Source organism: Poecile atricapillus, chromosome 5 (genome assembly GCF_030490865.1).
Source record: "Poecile atricapillus isolate bPoeAtr1 chromosome 5, bPoeAtr1.hap1, whole genome shotgun sequence".
NCBI lineage: Eukaryota > Metazoa > Chordata > Aves > Passeriformes > Paridae > Poecile > Poecile atricapillus.
In genome coordinates, this window is record NC_081253.1 from 29029961 (window position 1) to 29036971 (window position 7011).

Sequence of the window (7011 nt, forward strand, 5' to 3'; positions counted from 1 at the left end):
TTTGTTTGTGTTTGAGCCCAGGGGCGGCCAGCTGGTGCTCTGTTGTCCCCAGAGCGTTCTGGGCGGGCACGGGAAGTGCTGTGTGCACAGTGGAGCAGCCTGGAAGGTGCTCACGAGAAGCTCCTGCGGGAACAGGGCTCTGCTCTCTGGCTGGGAACAGCCTGGATTTGCTGCCGAGACCGCAGGCAGGAGTTCAGGCACGTGAAGAGGCAGCGGGCAGCTCGTGTTTGCAGGGGACGTGGGGCTGTGCAGCAAAAGCGACATGGGGAAACAGACTTGGGGGAAAGAAAGAGGCGCTCGAGCCGGAGTGCCTGTGTTGCAAGGATCAGAAGTAATTCAGCCTTGCCAGGGTTTCTTAAGTGTGGCTTGGTGTTCCCCAGGAAATGTACAGAATTGGGAGAAACGCCTTTGGAGGAGAGGGCCTTGCTTCTCCAGGAAAGTGTTTCCCCAGGAGCCCCCCGTGAGGCAGGTGCAGCTGTCTCCCTTTGGCTCCCTGTGCTCCTTTCAGTCCTTGAGGCCCGCTGTACTTGGCAGGAGGGTGTGGGAAGGGGGAAGGCCGTGAAGGGCAGCTCTGGCATCTGCCTGGGCCTGTGCAGACCAAGCCAAGCACCTGCGGCAGGGTGTGATCCCCCCCTCTGAGCACGGGTCTGAGCCAGATCATTTCTGTCCAGCTGAGAGCCCCAAAGCTCTTTCATGGAGAGCTATGAAATCAAAGGCCTTTACGTGCACACTAATGCCATCTTCCCTATCTGGTGTGTTTTATTTCGTGGGAAGTATGCCTTTTGCTTGCTGGAAGCTGCTCTGCTCCAGGGCCAGCCCCGAGCTGGGCAGTGCAGGCCAGGCACCGTGCACAGGCCTTCCCTGAGCACTTGGGCGGTCTTGGTGTGTCCCGGGTTGTCTTATACACTTGGGCCAGTGGATTCCTTCCAGCCTGGGGCACTTGGGGTGGGGTGGGGGCGGCCCCAGGGCACGTGGCAGCGTTTCCAAGGGCCCTTGGTGGCACGGTCACCGTGGAACGCAGTGGGACGGGGTGTCCAAGCAACCCTTTGTGACACGCGCTCACACAGGTGCTGGTGGCGACGCGGCGACGCGGCCACGCCATAGCGCTCGGTGCTTGCGACGGGACAGGACGGGAGAGAGCGGTGCTGTGCGAAGCCCTCACACAGCCAGCTCGTTCGTCGCTGACCCGGAGCCTTTCCGAAGCGCTACTCCTGCGGCTGGCCTTGCGGCCACGCTGCAGGACTTTGTGACTCGGAGCTTTCCGAGGCGTTGCTCCTGCGGCTGGCCTTGCGGCCACGCTGCGGGACTTGGTGCCTCGGAGCTTTCCGAGGCATCTCCCATCCCTGCGGCCGGTGCCCTCGTAGCCAGGCCGTGGGACTTGGTGGCCTCAGTGGTTCACGAGGAGCGTCCTGTCATTGTGGCAGGAGCCCTCGGGACCAGAGTGCAGGACTTGCTGTCCTGCAGCTCTGCTGAGGCCTCTGTGTCGCAGGTGCCTTGAAGGCACGACTGCGGCACTCCTTGACTGGCCCGAGGCATCTGTCTGGAAGGTGCCCTCGAGGCCAGAAAGCAGGATGGCGGGCAGAGCGTTCAGCCTGTTTAAGGTGCTTCGGGGCAAAAAGAAGAAAGGCCCAGCAGCAGCCCCGGCACAGCAGCCTGAAGAGCCGGAGCAGCTGCAGCCGCTGCAGGATGGTGAGTGGCAGAGTTGGGCCGCAGGGCTGGGGCCTGCAGCCGGCTTGGCCCCATAGCCCAGCCCCTGAGGAGATGCCCACGGACAGGACTGAACAGGGGCCGGCCGTGCTCTGTCCCCTGGGTGTCTGGGGGCTGTCCCTGCCCGCGGAGCGCAGGGCTGGGCTGTGTTCTCCGGCCTCTCGCGCAGCCCCTCAGCCCTGGCTGCGCTTGCTCTTTGCCAGATGCAGGGAAGGGCCGGACACAGGAGCAGGAACCCACCCGTGGCCGCTTCCGCAGAGCACTGCAGGTACCTGCGGCCATCCCCACCCGGGCCGGGCCTGCTGTCGCTGCTCGGCCGAGCTCTGCGCTTGGAGCGTTGCATGCAGCGTCCCTCTCTTCCCGCCCTTCCTTCTGCTGCAGACGTTGCGGGGGTTCCTGCGTATTCGGCGTAGGAAGACCAGCGCCGCTCCAACCAAGGGCTCAGCCCAGCCCGACTCCAGGCTGACCAAGCTCCAGGCAAAGCCTGATGCCCGCACAGCGTCCGCTGAGCGCGCAGCCAACTCTGCCCAGGTAATGGCTGAGGGCAGGGTGAAGGCTGACATGGCCCTGACTGAGGGCACGGCCACCACAAACACCCACACACACGGCATCTCCAAGACCCATGCCACACCCGCTCCACCAGGTGTGGATTTTCTCCAGGAGAAGGGTGTTCCTTCTCCGCAGCAGGTACCCAGCCTGGGGCCAGGGCTGAAGGCCTCCCAGGATCGTGTGGCCCCTCAAGACACATCCACTGGGCCTCCCTCAGCCTTTGAAGGCAGCACAGTGCGGTGGGAAGGCAAGCCCTTCCCGGGGGAAGCTGGGAAAGTTGCTTCCATGGACAGCACTCCAAATGTTGCCCATGTCTCCTCCAGGTGCCAGCCATGGTGAGGGACATTCACCAGAGACTCGTGTCCTGTGTCTCTGTGGATGCCGGGCTGCGAACAGAGATTCTGACGCTGGCTGAAGAACATCCTGCCCATGTGGTGATGAGCCTCCTGCGCTGTGCCCCATCGTGCGACGGGTACGGGCCACAAGTGCCTCGTGAGCTCGGGGCTCACTGGCCTGCAAGGGCCCATTGCTCTGTACAGCCTGTCCAGCGGGCTCTGCTGGACAGGCACAGCGCTCCGGGCCCCTCGGGCCCCTCTGTTTCCTCAGCCTGCTGCCACGCTGCCTGCCTGGTCCTCAGGGCACCGGGACTCTGTCACCCGGCCCCACCGTGCAGCTGCACAGGGCACGGTACTGATGCACAGCTCTTGTCCCACAGAGCTGCCGCACTGATGTGGAGAGCCATCGGCTCGTCAGAACCAGCAATGGAGAAGGTGCTTCCAGAACTGCTCTCTGTGATGGAGAACAGGCCACTGCACTGCATGCTCTTCTCCATTGTGGACAACAAGGCTGTCTTTTCCCTGGCTGTGAGTTTCTGCAGTTGGCCTTTGCTCGCCCTCCAGGACACCCTTCCAGCAGCTCCCCATGCTCTCCCTGCCCTGCAGCTCCCTGCCTCAGGCGCTGGGCTCAAAGCTGGGCTGGGGGCAGGCTCAGGGGCAGCAGGCCGGGCGCTCCCCCTGCCTCTCCCCTCGGTCCCTGCACAGGGACACCTCGGCAGTGAGCGCTTTGTCTTTTGCAGGCAACTGTGGTGCTGTGGGTGATTGCTCGTGAGCCCGAATGGCACGAGGCAATAGTCCTTCATTCCGCTCACCTCTTCGTGGCTCTGCTCTTCCAAATTTTCAGCACCACACAGCAGATACCAGAGGATGTTGAGAACTTCTGGAGAATGTGCCAGGAGGAACACCGCCTTCCCACCAACCCCAGCAGGTCTCAGTTGTCCTGTCCCTCCCATGCCCCTGTGGCCAGGGCCAGGGCTCCCAGCGTGACCTGGCCTTTGCTCGGCACACAGGTTTGCAGTGCAGAACATGAAGGCTCTGCTCTGCCAACTGAGCGGGCAGAAGGAGCTGGTGGCTCTGGAGCGCAAGCGGGTCTGGGACACGCTGCTCTGTGCCGACACCCAGCACTATGCAGCGGGTCTGCTGGCCAGGTGAGTCACCCTTCTCCCCGCCACTGCCACCATTTGTGCCCTGTGCCTGGGCTGCCCTGCACAGTCCCCAAGAGAGCCTTGTCACCGAGGGATGGCCAAGCAGACTGGAAAAGGCAGGGAGATGAGGGTGCCCAGGAGCAGCTGCCTCCCAAAGGGCCCGTGTCCCCACGCGGGCTGCTGGGAAAAGGTCGGTCCTCTGTGACTCAGTCCCGGGAGAGGACTCATGGCCTTGCTGCCTTTTTCCCCCTGCCAGGGAGATGCGCCGTGGCTTGACCCCCTTGTGTTCCCGCATTGCCTTGCACCTGCTCAGCCTGCTCATTGGGAGGAAGCCACGCTGGGATCTGCCTGCCCTGGCATTCTTTGTGGAGGTGAGCCTGAGGGCCAGCGCTGCCTCGCTGAGCTGCCTCCCAGCTCTCTGGCCTCTCGGAGCTGCAGCCGCCTGGGACGGTGCCCACGCTCGGTGCTGCTGCCTGTGCCCGGCCCTGTGCGCTTCCGGGCTCCTGCCGGCCACGTCCCCTGTCACTGCCCTGTGCCTTTCAGGTCCTGGAGTGTCTGGACTTGAGCAAACACGGTGAAAGTGCCATGATGGTCATGTCCAGGCACCTGCCAAGTGAGTGCAGGGACAGGCTGCGCCTGGAGCTCAGAGGCCTCGTGGTGCTCAGCAAGGAGCCCTCGATGGTGAGAAAGGGGGCAGCGGCTGAAGCCGCGCTGGCAGCTGGGGCTGTGGGACGCAGCCCCTTGGGCTTGGCTGGGCTTCAGGAGCTGAGGCAGCTGCTCCCAGCTCTCCTGCCTCCCGCTTCAGCTGCCCGACTACCTCGGACAGGCCTTTGGCCTCGGGGCCCTGCAGCAGCTGGGTGGGGCTGCAGGGCCAGGGCGCTCTTGGTGCTGCAGCGGTTCACGGCTTCACAGCACAGCCTTGTCTTGCACACAGAGCGCAGGAATACGCGGCCTGTATCAGCACCTGGTGGAGCAGCTGGCTGACCCCGACGGAGAGATGGTCGCGATGACCCTCTCGGTGCTCCTGCATATGCTCCAGGAGAAAGACCTCAAGATACCCAGCGCCACCGCCCAAAAGCTGGCTGAGCCACTCCTGCCGCACTTTGAGAACGTAAGGCTCTGTGCCCCAGCCACGGGCACTGGACGCTGTCCACAAACTTTGTGCCGTGCGCCGTTTTGGGCCTTTGCCCCGGTAGGCCTGGAGTAGCTGCTGCTGCTGAGGTCTTCTCCTTTCCTCCAGGACAACAGCCATGTGCAGCTGCTCGCCATTCAGCTCTTCGGCAAGGTGATGGAGCAGGTGAAGGAAGAGGGGAAAAAGCCTCTCACGACAATCGTGAGCCAGAGCCTGCTCCCTCTCTTCTTGCGCTGGCATGACGAGAACTGGCGCGTGGCGAAGGTGAGCTTTTGTGTGACGCTGCTGCTGCTGCTGCATCCCTGGCAGGGGGCTCGGCTGCCTCCTGCCCTGGCACCTCGCGGGCTCCAGCCTCCCCCTGGCCTTGGCACAGGGACGCGGGTCCCGTGCCCTGGTGCCACCTGCGGCTCTCTGCTGCTCTCCAGGCATCTCGCCAAACACTGCTTTGCGCGGCACGGTTCCTGAGGAGGAGCGATCTCGAGGAGCTGCTGACGAAGGAGCAGCGGATGAAGTTTGCCGAGTGCCTGGTAAGGACGGTCTGGAAGCCCCAGCCACGGCCTGGAGAAGCCCCCTGCCCGCGGTGCTCAGTGTCTGGGGTGGCAGCCGGCCCCCTGCTCGGCGCTACACCCAGGGGTGCCGGCCTGCGCCCCACACGCCGCTCCCTTCCCTGGGCCCGCGGGCTCTTGCCCGGGCTGCTCCGGCGCCGAGCCGGGTGCCCACGGAGTCCCGGCCCGGCCTCGGGGCTGTGCGGGCCGGGCAGGCCGGTGCTGGACGCGGGGAGCGCCCGGCCGAGGGGCAGAGCCCGCGCCGAGCCTTCCCTGCTGGCGCTCTCCGCAGCTGCTGGAGGACGAGAGCCGAGCGGCCGAACACGTGCGCTGGGCCCTGCCGTGCCTGCAGAGCCCACAGAGGAGCCTGCGAGAAGCGGCCGTCAGGTTCATCGGTGAGCCACGGGCCCACCGTCCCTCCCTGCCTCTCTGCCCGCCCGCTGCCCCGGCAGCGGGAGCCGGGCCCGGGCCGCTGCAGCCCCGCCTGCCCTCGGGGCTGCCGCCGGCCTCCCGCAGCCGTGCCCTTGGGCGTCAGGATGCGGCGGGGGCCCGCGCTGAGCCCCGCCGGGGGACGAGGCCGTGTGGCCGAGGGCTGGCAGCGCCCGTGCGGGGCAGCCGTGCCGCCTGGTGCCGTGACACGCTCTGTGTTGGCAGGGGTCGCCGGGGTGCTCACGATGGGGCACAAGGAGGAGCTCCAGGTCCTGAGCGAGGGTGAGTGAGGGAGGGCAGCCGCCTGGCAGCTGCCAATGCCGGGCACGGAGCTCCAGTCCCTGCACGGGCTGCGGTGGGCTTGGCTCCCCGTGCGGCCGAGGGCCCGTGCGCGGAGCACGGACAGCTCGCAGGGACACGGCGGAGCCGTGGCCAGCACCTTCCGGCCGATGCCCTTGTCTCCCGCTCCCTCCTGCCATGGCAAGAGCTGGCCAGGAGGCTTTCCTTGGACTCCCACAACCCGGCCTCTGACCGTGGCTCTGTTCCTCTCTCTCCCAGCCCTTCAAGCCCTCAGGGAAGATGAGAGCCCCTCCTTAATGAGCCAGGTTGTCCAGCAGACCTTTGACAGAAGATCTGCTCAACTTCGTCTGCTGGATCAGTTGAACCAGTGTCCTTCGGCGACCTCCAGTTCCCATTGAAGATGGGAGCACCTGCAGAGCAGAGGGGACCAGCTCCAGCTCCAGATACAGCTGATGCTGCTGGTCCCAGCTGAACCTGTTGGAAGCTCCAGCAGCTCCTGCATCTCTCTCCTGTTGGCAGCTCCCTCCCTCCAGCCCTTGGGCCCTGCCCATCCCTTTTTTTCCATCCCAGCTCACCCCTTCGCTTTGCCTTCCCCTAATAAACACTTTGGTTTTTTCACTTTGCCCACGTCTCTGTGGAGCTGAAGTAGCACAAAACCTGAGCCCTGGGACACACAGGGCCCTGCTGCCGTTCTCTTCCGTGCTGTGTTTTGTGCACGGACACAGAGGAACGAGCTGAGGCTGCAAAGGTCCCTGTCCTGCAGGTGCAGCAGCACAATATCGTGGAGTTCAAGGTCATACTGAGCACGCTGCAGGGGACAAGGACCCTGGCTTTTAGAAGAGCCAACCTGAGTATGCTCTGATCCCAGT

The 7011-nt window shown here is 64.7% G+C and overlaps 1 long non-coding RNA gene across 1 annotated transcript; it reads left to right on the forward strand.

Annotated features, from left to right (window-relative positions):
• The first annotated feature begins 5656 nt into the window (after positions 1 to 5656).
• Positions 5657 to 6739, forward strand: LOC131579806 (uncharacterized). Its single transcript, XR_009277775.1, has 3 exons — positions 5657 to 5808; positions 6068 to 6124; positions 6401 to 6739. It is a non-coding gene; the product is annotated as an uncharacterized LOC131579806 (long non-coding RNA).
• The last annotated feature ends 272 nt before the right edge of the window (positions 6740 to 7011 follow it).